Source organism: Staurois parvus, unplaced genomic scaffold, assembly GCF_062004578.1.
Source record: "Staurois parvus isolate SC_StPar_1 unplaced genomic scaffold, SC_StPar_1.0 ptg000175l, whole genome shotgun sequence".
NCBI lineage: Eukaryota > Metazoa > Chordata > Amphibia > Anura > Ranidae > Staurois > Staurois parvus.
The window spans coordinates 10,094,092-10,108,798 of record NW_028317971.1 but is presented as its reverse complement, the minus strand read 5'-3'; the positions used below and the strand labels follow the sequence as shown (position 1 = coordinate 10,108,798).

General features: G+C 42.8%; 1 protein-coding gene and 1 long non-coding RNA gene across 5 annotated transcripts in view; one reads left to right on the top strand and one right to left on the bottom strand.

The window, feature by feature from the left end:
- Positions 1–14,707, bottom strand: part of FLNC (filamin C) — an 82,915-nt gene that overhangs the window by 62,202 nt on the left and 6,006 nt on the right. The window lies entirely within an intron of this gene.
- LOC149462422 (uncharacterized) overlaps positions 12,806–14,707 on the top strand; it is a 98,327-nt gene continuing 96,425 nt past the window's right edge. Inside the window, exon 1 of the long non-coding RNA XR_016312657.1 lies at positions 12,806–12,977. This is a non-coding gene — a long non-coding RNA (uncharacterized LOC149462422). The remainder of the gene's footprint in view (positions 12,978–14,707) is intronic.

Here is a 14,707-nt window from a genome sequence, read left to right as displayed (position 1 = left end):
CTTTCCTTTCTATTACTCTTGATTAATTGGCACAAACTGATGAGGTGATCAAAGTAACCTTAACATTTCAGTACTCAGCAGAGAGCACATGTGGTCTTTGGAACTAATTTTTGTAATATCTATGCAGTCTATCCTCTTTAAAAAGTATTGATACATTAGGGTTGATTTATTAAAGGCAAAATAGACTGTTTACTTTGCAAGGGAAGTTGCACTTTGCAAGCAAATTTGCCCCAGAGCTTAGTGAATGAGGTGAAGCTCTGCTGACTTCCATCAACCAATCATGTGCACGCAAAAATGCAATCATTTTTTATTTTCCTTGCACGTGATTGGGTATTCTTTGCAGAGTGATGGAAGATATAAAAAAAAATGATTCTTCCCCTGTAGCTCTTTTCCAGTCTGCATGAACTAGGATATTATAATGTTGGACTGTTCTCAGGTTACAGTCTGCCTGATTAAAACAATGACGTTCACAATGCTGTTATCAGAGTTTGCCAAAATAGACATATGTTGTTCATAATGTGGATAATTAAAAGTTGCTTTATCACAGAAAACAAACTGTGAATCCTGCCACAAGCATTTCAGCTATTTAACATGTTGCTTTACAGTGAACCTTTACATTTTCCCATACTAGGCAAAGCTACAGGTTTGTTCCATTTGCTGCCAGTACTCGCATTACCTATTCAATCCCACTCTGCCATCAAAGCCCTGAGACATACACAGTTTAGATAATCCAGTTAGGGGGACATATCACTTGACGCTGTTCCCCTACCTTTCAGTATTGCACAGCACTGGTCTTCAAACCTGACAACTGTTCCATGGGGCTGACAGTGCTGAAATAAGTACGCTGTGGACATTTCAGGTTATCTCAAAGTGCATGAATTGTGCTGACAGAAAGATGTGTGGTCATAGGTGCAGTACAGTAAGTGTCGCCTATAGCCGTATACCACTGGTCCTTGGGCATAAACAAACATTTACACTGGCCATAGATGGATAGAAATTTGGCAGGTTCAGCAGAGACTGGCCGAATGTCAATCCATCTATGGCCATTTCTGCTCAACAGAAGTCTATCTAATGATTGACTTCTCTCAAACTGGGCTGTTGAAAAACTTTAATTCACTCAGCTCCTACAGCTAATCGGCTGCAGTACTAATCAGTATATTCTGACAGTGGAGGATTCCCCACTGTCAGAATACAAAGGCTCAGCAGGGAGGATTCCTCCATCCACCTTGCTTGTGTGGCTGATCGGCTTCTTCGGCCTGAAACTGGCACATGCGCAGTTGCTTTAGGGGATACATATCTTCACGGTCTGGGATACTCATTTTACCGCTACACCGGGGGCAGCTGTCACTGTGCCGGGAATCTGGGATCACCCCAATAACTGGCCAGGACCTTCACAGAGCCCAGAAGCTCTGCTGGCATCTTGCTCCTGCACCCCCTGTGATGGTGTCACCCAGTGCGGCCCGCACCCCCCAAACCCTCCTAGGGACCCCACTGTCCATGCATGACTAGCCTAAGCAAGAGATAATTGAGAGACTGCCAGCAACTCATCAGCCATTATCCATGTCTTACAGACCAAAGTAGGGTAATACAAAAGACCCAACAAGCCTCAACACACCATTTTGTACCAGAAATATCATTTTTTAGGAAACCCGAATGCCACTTTTAAAAACGTTTTCTAATATGTTTTCCCCAAAAAGCATTACTTGAAATATCTTTAATTGTGCAAACTAGGTTTCATAAGTGTATGAAGCTAGAAGTCTTTAGCATTTAATCTACTTCTTCTTTATATACTGTTAATGCAGGTTAATAAAGTCTATCTATAGCTAAAGAATAAATAAGCTGAAAAAAAAAAATAACAGCTTTAGTGAAGGCGAATACTAAATAAAACCTAAATAAAATTTGGAAAATATAACAAAGCAGCTGTTTTAAATAATGTTGTATATACAGTTGTATGAGTGAATTTGACCATCCTCATAAACAGCGCTCAGTATTAAAAAACATAAATCAAATAACCATAAATGAATATATAAATCACTAGATAAATAAACAAATAACTGGATGGAGAATAAAGAAAAGACGAGACTTCCATCATGGTGTGTCAGTGGGAATATAAATACAGTCCAGTTCGCCTGATCCGTATAATAATTCTTTGAAAAATCCAGTACATCCTATCAAAATGAACACCTTTGTGATCCTATAGTGATTACCACCCTATCAAAATGAACACTCATCAGATACTGAGAAATAAAGTGCAGTGCTATAAATAGATAATTAATAATAGTAAATAGTAATATTGTCCATATAAATATTTATATGGACAATATTACTATTTACTATTATTAATTATCTATTTATAGAGCTGCACTTTATTTCTCAATCTGACTGAGGTTTTATTTGGCTGCGTGTAGTGCATAGCTGCTGATGCTGAAAGTGCTCACTTTATTTTTGTTTTATTTTACTCATCAGATACTGGTGAGTAACCAGCAGTGGAAAATAAATCCTCCTTAGTAATAGGTATTGTTGAAGGACCAACAGTGGAAAACCTCCCCCTCAATACCAGGAACTAAGATCACCATCCAGTAGGTAAAAACCATTGACCACACTCCTTCTGGACTCCACACCACCAATACTCAATCTCAATATAGTGTGATTCTGTTTAAAACACATTTTTTTATTTTAAAAAAACCCCTAAAAATGCACTCACATTGAGTAAACAAACAATAAGCAAAACATGTGCACACTCCAGGTAATGTAATAGTGCTTCAGCGGTGAGTGACAGTCTCACCACACGCTTCCCCACACTGGACTTCCGTGATAGCGGTCACATGGTTACATCAAAGTCTATCTATACCTAAGAAGAAAATGATGATATATTGCAGTCCTTTTTTGTGGTGGCTGCATTTCTAAATAAGATGCTCCCAGGGGCGGACAGACAACTCATGGGGCCCCCGGCAATAGGGGATCATGGGGCCTCTGTGTCCTTGTCCAAACTCAAAAAAGCCTATGAAAAAGGTACCAGGGGCATCTCATGGGGCCCCCTACTGACCCCAGTTTCCAAATGGTCAGTCCACCCCTGGTCATGCTCCTATTTATGAAGCCCATGTACAGTAAGCATTTATAATATCTTTAAAAAATGTTAGCAGAAAATAAAATAGAAAAAATAGAAAATATAAGAAAAAATAAAGTCTTGGTCCACTTAAATCATGTACCAAGAAAGCTGTTTTTATTTTGTGGTAAGCATATAATTTTGGAATACAGAGCACTTCCATTTAAAGGACCATGTGTTTCTATTTATCTGCTGATATTTTTACTGCTTGACAGTTTGACTTCTATATATCGCAAATATCAAGCCTTTCTATGCATGTTCTTTCAACAATTTCTATATATATAACATATTGCCATCTGTCTTTTAAGTTGGAATGGAATGCATTCTTTGTATACAGTATGTTTAACGAGTATAAATAAACTTTTCAGTTGGTGCGTTGTGTATAAATATACAGTTGTCGATATAAATGCCAGGGGTATAGTTTTTGTAAATGGATACATAACATTTTATACAGTTGAGAAAACGCAGTCCATTTATAAACCTTATTGTGCCTTTTAGTACATAGTAGCAAAAAAACAAAACTACACAGCTATTGACATTATCTAGTGCAGTGGTTCTCAACCTTTCTAATGCCGCGACCCCTTAATACAGTTCCTCATGTTGTGGTGACCCCCAACCATAAAATTATTTTCGTTGCTACTTCATAACTGTAATTTTGCAGTGGGAGGAGTAGTGCCCCATCATTGGTATCAGTGGGAGGAATAGTGCCCCATCACTGATGTCAGTGGGAGGAATAGTGCCCCATCGTTGGTATTAGTGGGAGGAATAGTGCCCCATCACTGATGTCAGTGGGATGAATAGTGCCCCATCACTGGTGTCAGTGGGAGGAATAGTGCCCCATCACTGGTGTCAGTGGGAGGAATAGTGCCCCATCACTGATGTCAGTGGGATGCATAGTGCCCCATCGTTGGTATCAGTGGGAGGAATAGTGCCCCATCACTGATGTCAGTGGGATGAATAGTGCCCCATCACTGGTGTCAGAGGGAGGAATAGTGCCCCATCACTGGTGTCAGTGGGAGGAATAGTGCCCCATCACTGGTGTCAGTGGAAGGAATAGTGCCCCATCACTGGTGTCAGTGGGAGGAATAGTGCCCCATCACTGGTGTCAGTGGGAGGAATAGTGCCCCATCACTGGTGTCAGTGGGAGGAATAGTGCCCCATCACTGGTGTCAGTGGGAGGAATAGTGCCCCATCACTGGTGTCAGTGGGAGGAATAGTGCCCCATCACTGGTGTCAGTGGGAGGAATAGTGCCCCATCGTTGGTGTCAGTGGGAGGAATAGTGCCCCATCGTTGGTGTCAGTGGGAGGAATAGTGCCCCATCGTTGGTGTCAGTGGGAGGAATAGTGCCCCATCGTTGGTATCAGTGGGAGGAATAGTGCCCCATCATTGGTATCAGTGGGAGGAATAGTGCCCCATCATTGGTATCAGTGGGAGGAATAGTGCCCCATCGTTGGTATCAGTGGGAGGAATAGTGCCCCATCACTGGTGTCAGTGGGGGGAGTAGTGCCCCATCACTGGTGTCAGTGGGAGTAGTGCCCCATCACTGGTGTCAGTGGGAGGAATAGTGCCACATCATTGGTGTCAGTGGGAGGAATAGTGCCCCATCATTGGTGTCAGTGGGAGGAATAGTGCCCCATCATTGATGTCAGTGTGGTGGAGGGGAGAATAGTGCCCCATCATTGGGGTCGGGGGGGGGGAAATAGTGTCCCATCGTTGGTGTCAGTGGGGGGAGGAATAGTGCCCCATCGTTGGTGTCAGTGGGAGGAATAGTGCCCCATCATTGATGTCAGTGTGGTGGAGGGGAGAATAGTGCCCCATCATTGGGGTCAGGGGGGGGGGAAATAGTGCCCCATCGTTGGTGTCAGTGGGGGGAGGAATAGTGCCCCATCGTTGGTGTCAGTGGGGGGAGGAATAGTGCCCCATCGTTGGTGTCAGTGGGGGGAGGAATAGTGCCCCATCGTTGGTGTCAGTGGGGGGAGGAATAGTGCCCCATCGTTGGTGTCAGTGGGGGGAGGAATAGTGCCCCATCGTTGGTGTCAGTGGGGGGAGGAATAGTGCCCCATCGTTGGTATTAGTGACACAAATGATGGGGCACTATTCCTCCCACTGACACCAATGATACTTACCTTGCTGACCCCTGCTCCAGCCTGGGCTCGCTCTCTCACTTACCTGTCAGCTGTCTTCCTTCTCTGGCCGCTCTCCTCTTCACTCGCTCCGGCAGCTCCCTCGATCTTCTTAGATCTCCGCGCGCTGCCGCTCGGCTCCTCCTCTCCAAGCTCCACCTCCTCGCCGGTGATTGGCCGCCTGGGTGCCTCTCCTGAGCTACAGTTCCGGTGGCCAATCAGCGGCGAGGAGGCGGAGCTGCTGAGCGATCCCGGAGGTGTGGCCAGGTGACAGGAGCAGCGTATCATCCCGCCCACACATCGCCTGAGACGGAGGAGCGGTGTCTCGGTTCCTAAGACCATCGGAAATATGTGTTTTCCGATGGTCTTAGGCGACCCCTGGGAAATGGTCGTTCGACCCCCAAAGGGGTCGCGACCCCCAGGTTGAGAACCGCTGATCTAGTGTAATCTAATGTAATGATAATAAAAAGTTAATCAGGACATTTAATATTTGTTTCTATTGGTCCCCTGAATCTGTCAGTTCTTTAAGCATGATGGATACTAAAGTGTGAATTCTCCCTGATGAAGCCATGTGACCCGGTGGCGTAACGTGTAGGGGAGGGGCTCTGATGTCACGACACTTAAAGCAACATACAGTAAGTATTCATCAATATTGGAAAACTTTACTGTGGATCAAATCTCAACATTTTAATGCGTTTTTAACTTGTAACGCATGTGACTGCGCCATTATATTTAATAAGTTATGTTTTAAAGAGGATAAGGCACTATATTCTTTATTATAGTCCATGGCCATTACACCTATGGAGAAAAATCCCTAAGGAAGCAAGGAGACCCCCTAGTGGGAAGAGGGCTATTCCTGCCCATCCGTCTGGCTCCAGGAAAATCCTTAAGGAAGCAAAGAGACCCCCTGCTGGAAAGACGGCACACTCCGTCCATCCATCCATCCCAGGGAAAGAGGGATAATCCCATCCATTTAGCACTAAGTCCAATTAAAGGGACACAAGCCTTTTATGACTTTGCTTAACGGTCTGGTCATATACACCAGGTGAGAGCAGAACCGGTGAAGGTGCATAATATTTTTTATGAATGGTGGACTGCACGGGTATTATTTTGTATCACAGCAGTAGAAGAAGTGTCAAGGTCACGGACTTAATAAGGACACGTTTGCAGCAGTAATATAATTGCAGAGATATTGATATGTATTCTTTCAATGCTGGACTATTATTTCTTTAATATTCATTCACATTTTTGCAATTGGTAGTGGAGCACGACACTATTTCTGATTTTATTTTATTCTTTAAGCATGATGACTACTAAGAATTGGTGTAATTTAAAGTGACACTAAACAATATTGGGGAAGTCGATTCAGGGGAAGCATAGTTTTATGAAAGATTGTTTCCTATGAAGCAAATGAGACAAATTAGGTGATGAAAGAATAATGCATTTTAAAGGCTGTAAGCTGCCTAGGTATCCTGTGATCAGAGAGTGATGGGGATCTAATTTTTTTGTTAGATGTTTTTGCATAATCTATTGCATTCTTGGCTATGTTGTGGGCCTATGCAATAATTATTTTAGTATTTTAGGCCCAAATTATAGCTACTAGCTATAGCGATGCTGCTATTATGGGAAGAACATGCTGATGGCTACCAATAATGGGGAAACCCAAGTGGAAGCATCATGCATCATGTCACCTGAATGAAAGCCTATACATTAAGAACAAGCATTCCACCCTGGCAGTTAACCTGAGTTCATTTTTTTTATTTTGCGAAGGGTTAAAGTATAACTAAAGTCAAACTCTCCATTTTTTTAGAGAAGTGAGGGGGTTGAACAGCTGTCAGGTTTTTATTGCTGTCTGTGTCGCCGGGAGATTCATCCTTTATAATTGTCCTGATCACCAGTGTTTCCGGAAACAAAAGTGAGGGTAAATTTAAGATGATGAATTGCCATCAGAACAGGAATCGAGGGGAAATCTTCTGATTCCAGAGAGAACTGTTTAATAGAGGACTTTCCTTACACTGGAAAGATATCCTCTCACTTTAGTTGAATCTGTTGAGTCTACAGGACAGAAAGAAGGGAAATCTCCCTAATGAGACACAGATATCAAAAACATTACAGCAGTTATAACCCTTCATTACTCGAGCCAATATGAAAAGTTTGGGCTTTAGATGTACTTTGATGCTAAGCACAACCATCCCAGTGTATAAGTATTATGAGTAGCTGGTTTGGAGGTTTTATTTTGAAACCTCAAATAAATTAGAAGACATGTACAAGGGATTATATACTGAGGGTATATCAACTATCATCCCCTTGTCATGACCATTTACCCCCACACAGCATATCAGTTGTATCAGTGATGAGAGCCCTGCTCAATGTCACCCACACCTGTCATGTCTCCTCATGGCTTATCTGCTCGGCACCATGCACACACAAACATTCACAGCTAATTGTTAGATAGCAACTTCAAATTTAAACAAAAGTTAATTTTATTTTAAATGCCTACATATGAGAAAGCTGACTCCCACAGATACCAAACTTCAAACTATTTGAAGTCTGTAAAGAAATGTCAGTTACCACTGAGGTATGCATAAATAGCCATAAAACAATTGCTCACCAAAACACACTTTTTAGGCATCCCTCTGAAAAAGATCTGAGGAGCATATGGGCAGGAGCTGCCTGTTGCCTTAGGTATATCCCCAAAATAACCCCTTGAGGACTTTGTGTAAACACACATAGACATCTAAGCATGCACATTTGCTATCTCTTTCTTCCTGTCCCACCATGGGACTGTATGTGTTACTGTAGGAAGTTCATAAATACCAGAGGAAAGAAAACCCAAAATTTCTTCAACACACAAACCCATGACGGTGTACATACAGTAGACCTTAGGTGACCATTGCATGATGTGACTGATTATTATTATTATTATTATACAGTATTTATAAAGTGCCAACAGTTCGCTCAGCGCTGTACATTACAATGGGAGACAGAGCATGCGACAGTAAAATAACAATACAATGCGATACACAAGGGGTTCGAGGGCCCTGCTCCTTGGAGCTTACAATCTAGGAGGGAGGGGATAGTGGTACAGGAGGAAATAGCTGTGGGGGATGGAGTGGTAGGAAGAGTGGAGGAGGTCAGGAATTAGCAGGGGGTGAGGTAGGCTTCCCTGAAGAGGTGTGTTTTCAGGGTGCACCTAAAGGAGAGGAGACTAGGAAATAGTCTGATGGATTGGGGTAGGGAGTTCCAGAGTATGGGTGACGCCCTGGAGAAGTCCTGCAGGCGGGCATGGAAGGAGGAGACTAGGGAACTAGAGAGAAGTAGGACTTGTGAGGAGTGGAGAGTGCGTGTAGGGTGGTACTTGGATATTAGGTCGGTGATGTAGTTTGGGGCAGTATGATGGACAGCTTTGTACGTCAGTGTTAGGATTTTGAATTTGATCCGTTGGGCAATCGGAAGCCAGTGGAGGGATTGGCAGAGGGGGATGGCGGAAACGGAGTGGTTGGTAAGGTGGATGAGTCTGGCTGCCGTATTCAGGATCGACTTAAGCGGGGATAGCCAGTGGCGAGGCATGCCAGTGAGGAGGGAGTTGCAGTAATCGAGTCGTGATATGATGAGGGAGTGGATGAGCTGCTTAGTGGTTTCTGGGGTTAGGAACGTGCGGATTTTGGCGATGTTGCGGAGGTGGAATCTGCATGAGTTTGTTAGTGATTGGACTTGGGGCTGGAAGGATAGATTGGAGTCAAGAATGACACCAAGTACTCTGGCCTGCGGGGCGGGCTTGATAGTGGCATTGTTGGACGTGATGGAGAAGTCAATGGAGGGTGGTGTGCGGGCTGGGGGGAAGACTGGGAGCTCGGTATTGGAGAGGTTCAGTTTAAGGAAGTGGAGGGACATCCAGTCTGATATGTCACTTAGTAGGCTTGTGATTCGAGCGGAGACTGAGGGGGTAAGGCGAGGGGTCGAGAGATAGATTTTCGTGTCGTCGGCATAGAGGTGGTAGTTGAAGCCGTGAGAGTGTATGAGTTGGTCAAGGGAGGAGGTGTAGATGGAGAAGAGAAGGGGCCCGAGGACAGAGCCTTGAGGGACCCCAACAGAGAGGGGGGGTGAGGGGGAGGTGGTAGCGTTATAGGTAACACTCAAGGAGTTTTGTGATAGGTAGGACGAGATCCAGGAGAGAGCAGAATCTCTGAGGCCAAGGGAGTGTAGTTTTTTGAGGTATTATCAAACCAGTAGATGATCGTGTATCCTATGAGCACTCACAGAGCTTTTCATATATTTCCTGTTCAGCTGATCCTAGGGTGAATAATTAGTTAGTCTACTACAACCAGCCTGTTCCAACACAGAGGAACACTTGAAAAAACTTTATGGTCTAAGGGAATCCCACTCAAACATTACTATATCTATAACTCATGATACGTTAGTGTGATGGCCAGTGGGAAGAATGCTGCTTACACTTGTGGTCATTAGGACAAATTAATTACAAATAGCTAAAATAGCAATGGTGTCCGTGGGAACTTATATGAGAGGCAATAATAACTCAAGAAACCCCTAGCAACCTCTGGAGGAACCCTGGTTGAGAAACCCTGCTCTACCGGCCTCACTTGACCTCTGTTTCCTTAGAAAAATTAAATACCAGGGTTGTGTGCACACTGCAATAAAATGCACAGATGACTAATACAAGCATCAATGATTTTGCACGAATGTTCATTTAACGGTTGGATCCTCTGACCAGCATCATATAGTTACAGGTCCTTTTATACTCTCCCTGTTACTACGTTGCCAATATTCCTAATAACAAATTAATGAAAACAGAAACAGTGGGCGCTCACCCTTACCATAACAAGTAAATAAATGAATAAATACAATAGTGAGCATACAGTTCCAATAATATTTAATAGAAAAGTCTCCATCCACCAAATTTCTTGCGTGTAAATTCAGAAATGGAGTGACCAAATCGTCTTAATATTTCAGCAGTGTTCCACCAACCTGCTTAGCTGAATTGTGCACTCACTAGATATCCTCAACCACCAAGTGGTCAGTGCGCCTTGAAAAATAGATCCTCTAATCAGCCCCAATTAGACGTTTACTTCTCATGCAGAATCTTCACAAAAGTTTTCTCACAAGCATTCATTGATAAGCCTCTTCCAGTACTACTAATCGCTCTCACAGAGAAGCCAGAAAGGAAATGTATATAGTGCAATATGTTTATTTAAGAAACACAATAAAACATATGCAGTATATGCACTCGCATGCATCTGGTGCCAAGAGGGGCACCACCATGTACGACTCACCAAAGTGAACCTTTCCCCAGACCGCCGCTAGTCTTGGACGAGAGAGTCATAACGAGAGGGGGGGTGTGAAATGATGTGAGCCGACGTGAGATTTGGTATTCTATTTCTGAGTTTACACACAAGACATTGGTTAGATGGGGACTATTATATCAAATATTACTGGAACTTTATGATCATTATTGTATTTCTTCATATATTTACTTGTTATGGTAAGGGTGAGTGCCCACTGTTATTGTTTTCATTCATGTTTGTGGTGTCACGGTGTACTTAATGGGGCAGCTGCCTAGGAAATCAGTGGTATGGTGTTGGGATGTTCACTGTGTGGAATGGGGCGTTCTTGTCACTAGTTTTGATTCCTAATAGTAAAGCCTGCAGGGATGGGATAAGTGGTATGCAGATACCTCCACTGGACAAGCACTCCAAGAGGGTGGAATTTTAGGAATCTTTTACCAACTGGCATTGCTGGATAAATCAGCAACATCCATGGTTTTAGATAGGATCATATTGCCTCAGGCATAAAAAAAGAAATTGGATTAATGTTAATTTAACATTACTGACTTTTGTTCTCACACAAGAGAAGTCTATGAGTATAAAAAAAAGGCAAGCAATTAAAAGTGCTCCAAATATTTTTAGCACCTATGTTTATGTCATCATCAGATTAGATGGTCTGGTAACACTTTCATACAATGCCACCTTTGCCAGCCCAGTGTCACTTTATCATGCACACATGTGGCTGTTAATTTTTTTTCTTATTATTTTCCCAGAAATGAGTCATTTACTGGCAGCAACCAATAGCAGACAATCAACTGTATTTACTGTAAGAAAAAGTAACTGGACAGATAGTTAGAAAATGTCAGTGGCAGTTAAGCTCATAGTTTTCTCTGGTATGCTTTCACTTCGTGACTTTCCAAGTCCCAGGAACTAAAGGAATTACACATAAGTGAAACATTCTAACTATGTAGTTTTACATACTTTGTATGGAAGAACTGTTCTAAACCATGATCGTGGTGTAATGCACATAGCTTGCTTTAAGATTTGGCATATATTTTAAACGTAGCTACCGGCTACAAGTCATTTAGAATGTCCATATACATGGAAATTAAATGTGTTTCTCAATGTAATCAGTCTGATTTCATTTGTATTATTTCTAGTGCAGATTAGAAATTTAATGTGTGATTTGTTTCTATGGCTGACATTTTTCTTTTCATTTCTTCTCTTTTTTCACTAAGGATAAACACCTAAGTTAATGACTGTATTTGAAGTGTACTTAAAGCGGAGTTCCAGCCAAAAGTGGAAGTTCCGCTTGTTTGCCTCCTTCGCCCCTCCACTGCCATATTTGCCACCTTTTGGGGGGAGCGGGTACCTGGTTTTGAAAGGTATCCGCTCCCACTTCCAGCTCACTTTGCTGCGGCTTTATAATTCTGTGCAGCCAGTCTTGTGTTCTGCACGCATCTGCCACACTTTTAATCATAGTTCACCAGGCAGACAGTGACACAGGACGCTGCAAAGCAGATATGTCACTTGTCTGCGTGTACAGTGTGGCAGAAATGTGTGGACGTCCAAGACTGGCAGAATTTCAAATCTTTAATGGATAAAAAATAAAATAAAATATAATTATTTGTAACAGGTAAAAATATAAGTATTTTAGCTATTTATTTGTTTGCCTGCAGTTCCTCTTTAATTTGAACAGTGGGCAGCACAGTGGCTAACTGGTTAGCACTTCCGCCTGGCAGTACTAGCATCATTGGTTCGATTCCAAACCACGGCACCACCTGCCTGGAGTTTGCATGCTCTCCCTGTGCCGGTGTGGGCTTCCACTGGGGACTCCAGTTTCCTCCCACACTCCGAAGACACGCTGGTAGATGAATTGGCTCCTGTCTAAATTGGCCCTAGTATGTGTATGTATGAATGTGAGTTAGGGACCTTAGATTGTACGCCCCTTGAAGGTTAGGGACTGATGTGAATGTACAATATATATATGTAAAGTGTTGCGTAAATTGACAGCGCTATATAAGTGCTTGTAATAATAATAATTACAAGTTGACGAAACTTTCAAGATAACATAACAGTTTAAAAGTGAACTTCAGGCACAAAAAAAAATGGAAGATATTTCTCAATAGCCCCAAAAATATCAATCAACTTTGTGTGCTCTAAATACCTTTGTAAACCCAGTTTTACCTTGTAAAAATGGTGGTGACATCATCATTGTGCTGCATATAGTCTGTGCAGAAAGCAGGGCTGTGGGAGGGACCCAGCAGCTCTACCCACTACAGGCTGCCTGCAGAAAACTACAGGAAGGGGCAGACATAAGACCAGTCACCCTGGACATGAAGAGGGAGTAGCAGTGACCTGTCTTTACTACAGTACACTCCTGGCCACAGACAAAGTACAGGCATTGCTTCATGCTGTTTATTGCACAAATCTGGATGAAATACACCAAGGAGACCAAGATTCAAGTAATATTACACATGCCTCTTTTATTTAGACCATATTTGTTAAGCCCAGATTTCTGCTTCAATAATAGGTTGAAATGCATGTTGCTTATTTGCATCATGTTCTCCCCATGTGTCTACAATAACTTTAAAATTATCTGAACTTATAGAAAAGTCTACTTCAATTGAGAAAATTACTCAAAAACACATAGCTGCTCTTTACATCTGAAATGTTCCTAAGACAACAGATAAACAAATATTTTTACGGGAAATTCATGTGAAAGGTTTGGGTCTTAAAACCTTCTACAATACATATCTGTTTCCATTATGCTAAAGTGTTATTAAAGGCATTAAAAAAAGAACAAACATGTTATACTTACCTGCTCTGTGCATTGGTTTTGCACAGAGCAGCCCTGATCTTTCTCTTCTTGGGTCCCCCTGTTGGCGCTCCTAGCCCCTCCCTCCTGCCGAGTGTCCCCAAAGCAAAGCGCTTGCTATGGGGGAACCCAAACAGGCATGCTCCTGAGCTGCTGCTCTGCATGTCCATTCACACAGAGCATGGCTCAGCCCTACCCCCTCTCTCTCCTCATTGGCTCACTGGCTGTGATTGACAGCAGCAGGAGCCAATGGCTCCCAATGCTGTCTCAGCCAATGAGGAGGGAAAGTGCTCAGGCTGTGGTTCTCGCACACATTGCTGGATCGCGATGGGGTTCAGGTAAGCATTGGCGGAAGGGGGGGGGGGCTAGGAGGAAAGCTGCACAGAGGTTTTTTACCTTCATGCATAGAATGCATGAAGGTAAAAACCTTGAGCCTTCACAACCACTTAATACTGCAGTAGGTTCACTGCATTATGAACAGCATTGCCATCATATTACCTGTTACCCTGTGCTGTTACCCTATTACCCTGTTACACTATTTCTGTCTAAAACTCCAGGTTGCAGGCAGCCCCTCGGTGTCATTGCATACAGTGCAGGGCTATGAACCCTGCATTGTATGTGGAGGAGGCAAGTATGTGACCATGGCTGAGAGTACGTTAGAGGGGCAGCAGTGCTGGACCGGTTGCATGGATGGAGGAAACATGCCAGAGCTAGGAGTAATGTATTACATTATATCCCTGCATCCCTAGGCTAAGTGGTGGGTCCCACCACAGGACTAGATTTTTTCTATATCCTGCAGTCCAGCTTTAAACCTAAATTTTATTACGTGGTGAGAATATTATTTTGAAAATTCTAGTTTGCGGAGTCTGGCTAAAGTGTCTTCTAAGTCACTTCCCTGAGCAAATTCAGTAATTCTGGACTGCATACTTCTTTTCATTGGTCAGAAACTCAGAAAGCATTGAAGCCATTGGATAAACATGACATCCAGGCAACTTGCATTTTCAGATGATGAGGTCAGCAAAGGCAACCTATACATACCCAGAATACTGACATGGGTAATGAAATGATTACTTTAGAATTCCCATTCTCATGCATGATAAGAATGAACAATTCTCACTGTGTTTACATGGAATGTTTACATCATGTTTATTAATGTCATGGTTATAGAATCCTAAGCATAGCAAGTAAACATAATTCAGCCAGATGTTGCAAACTATACCAGAATGATTATACTTAGTTATATATTAGTGTCAGCCTTCTATTAGATCCATCAGTTACCTCATTATGATGACATCAGCCGCACATATTGTCCTCCTTCGTATTGCATAAATGTGACATGTACTGACTGGGCCATAAAATGCTGTTCTGCACCTGTTG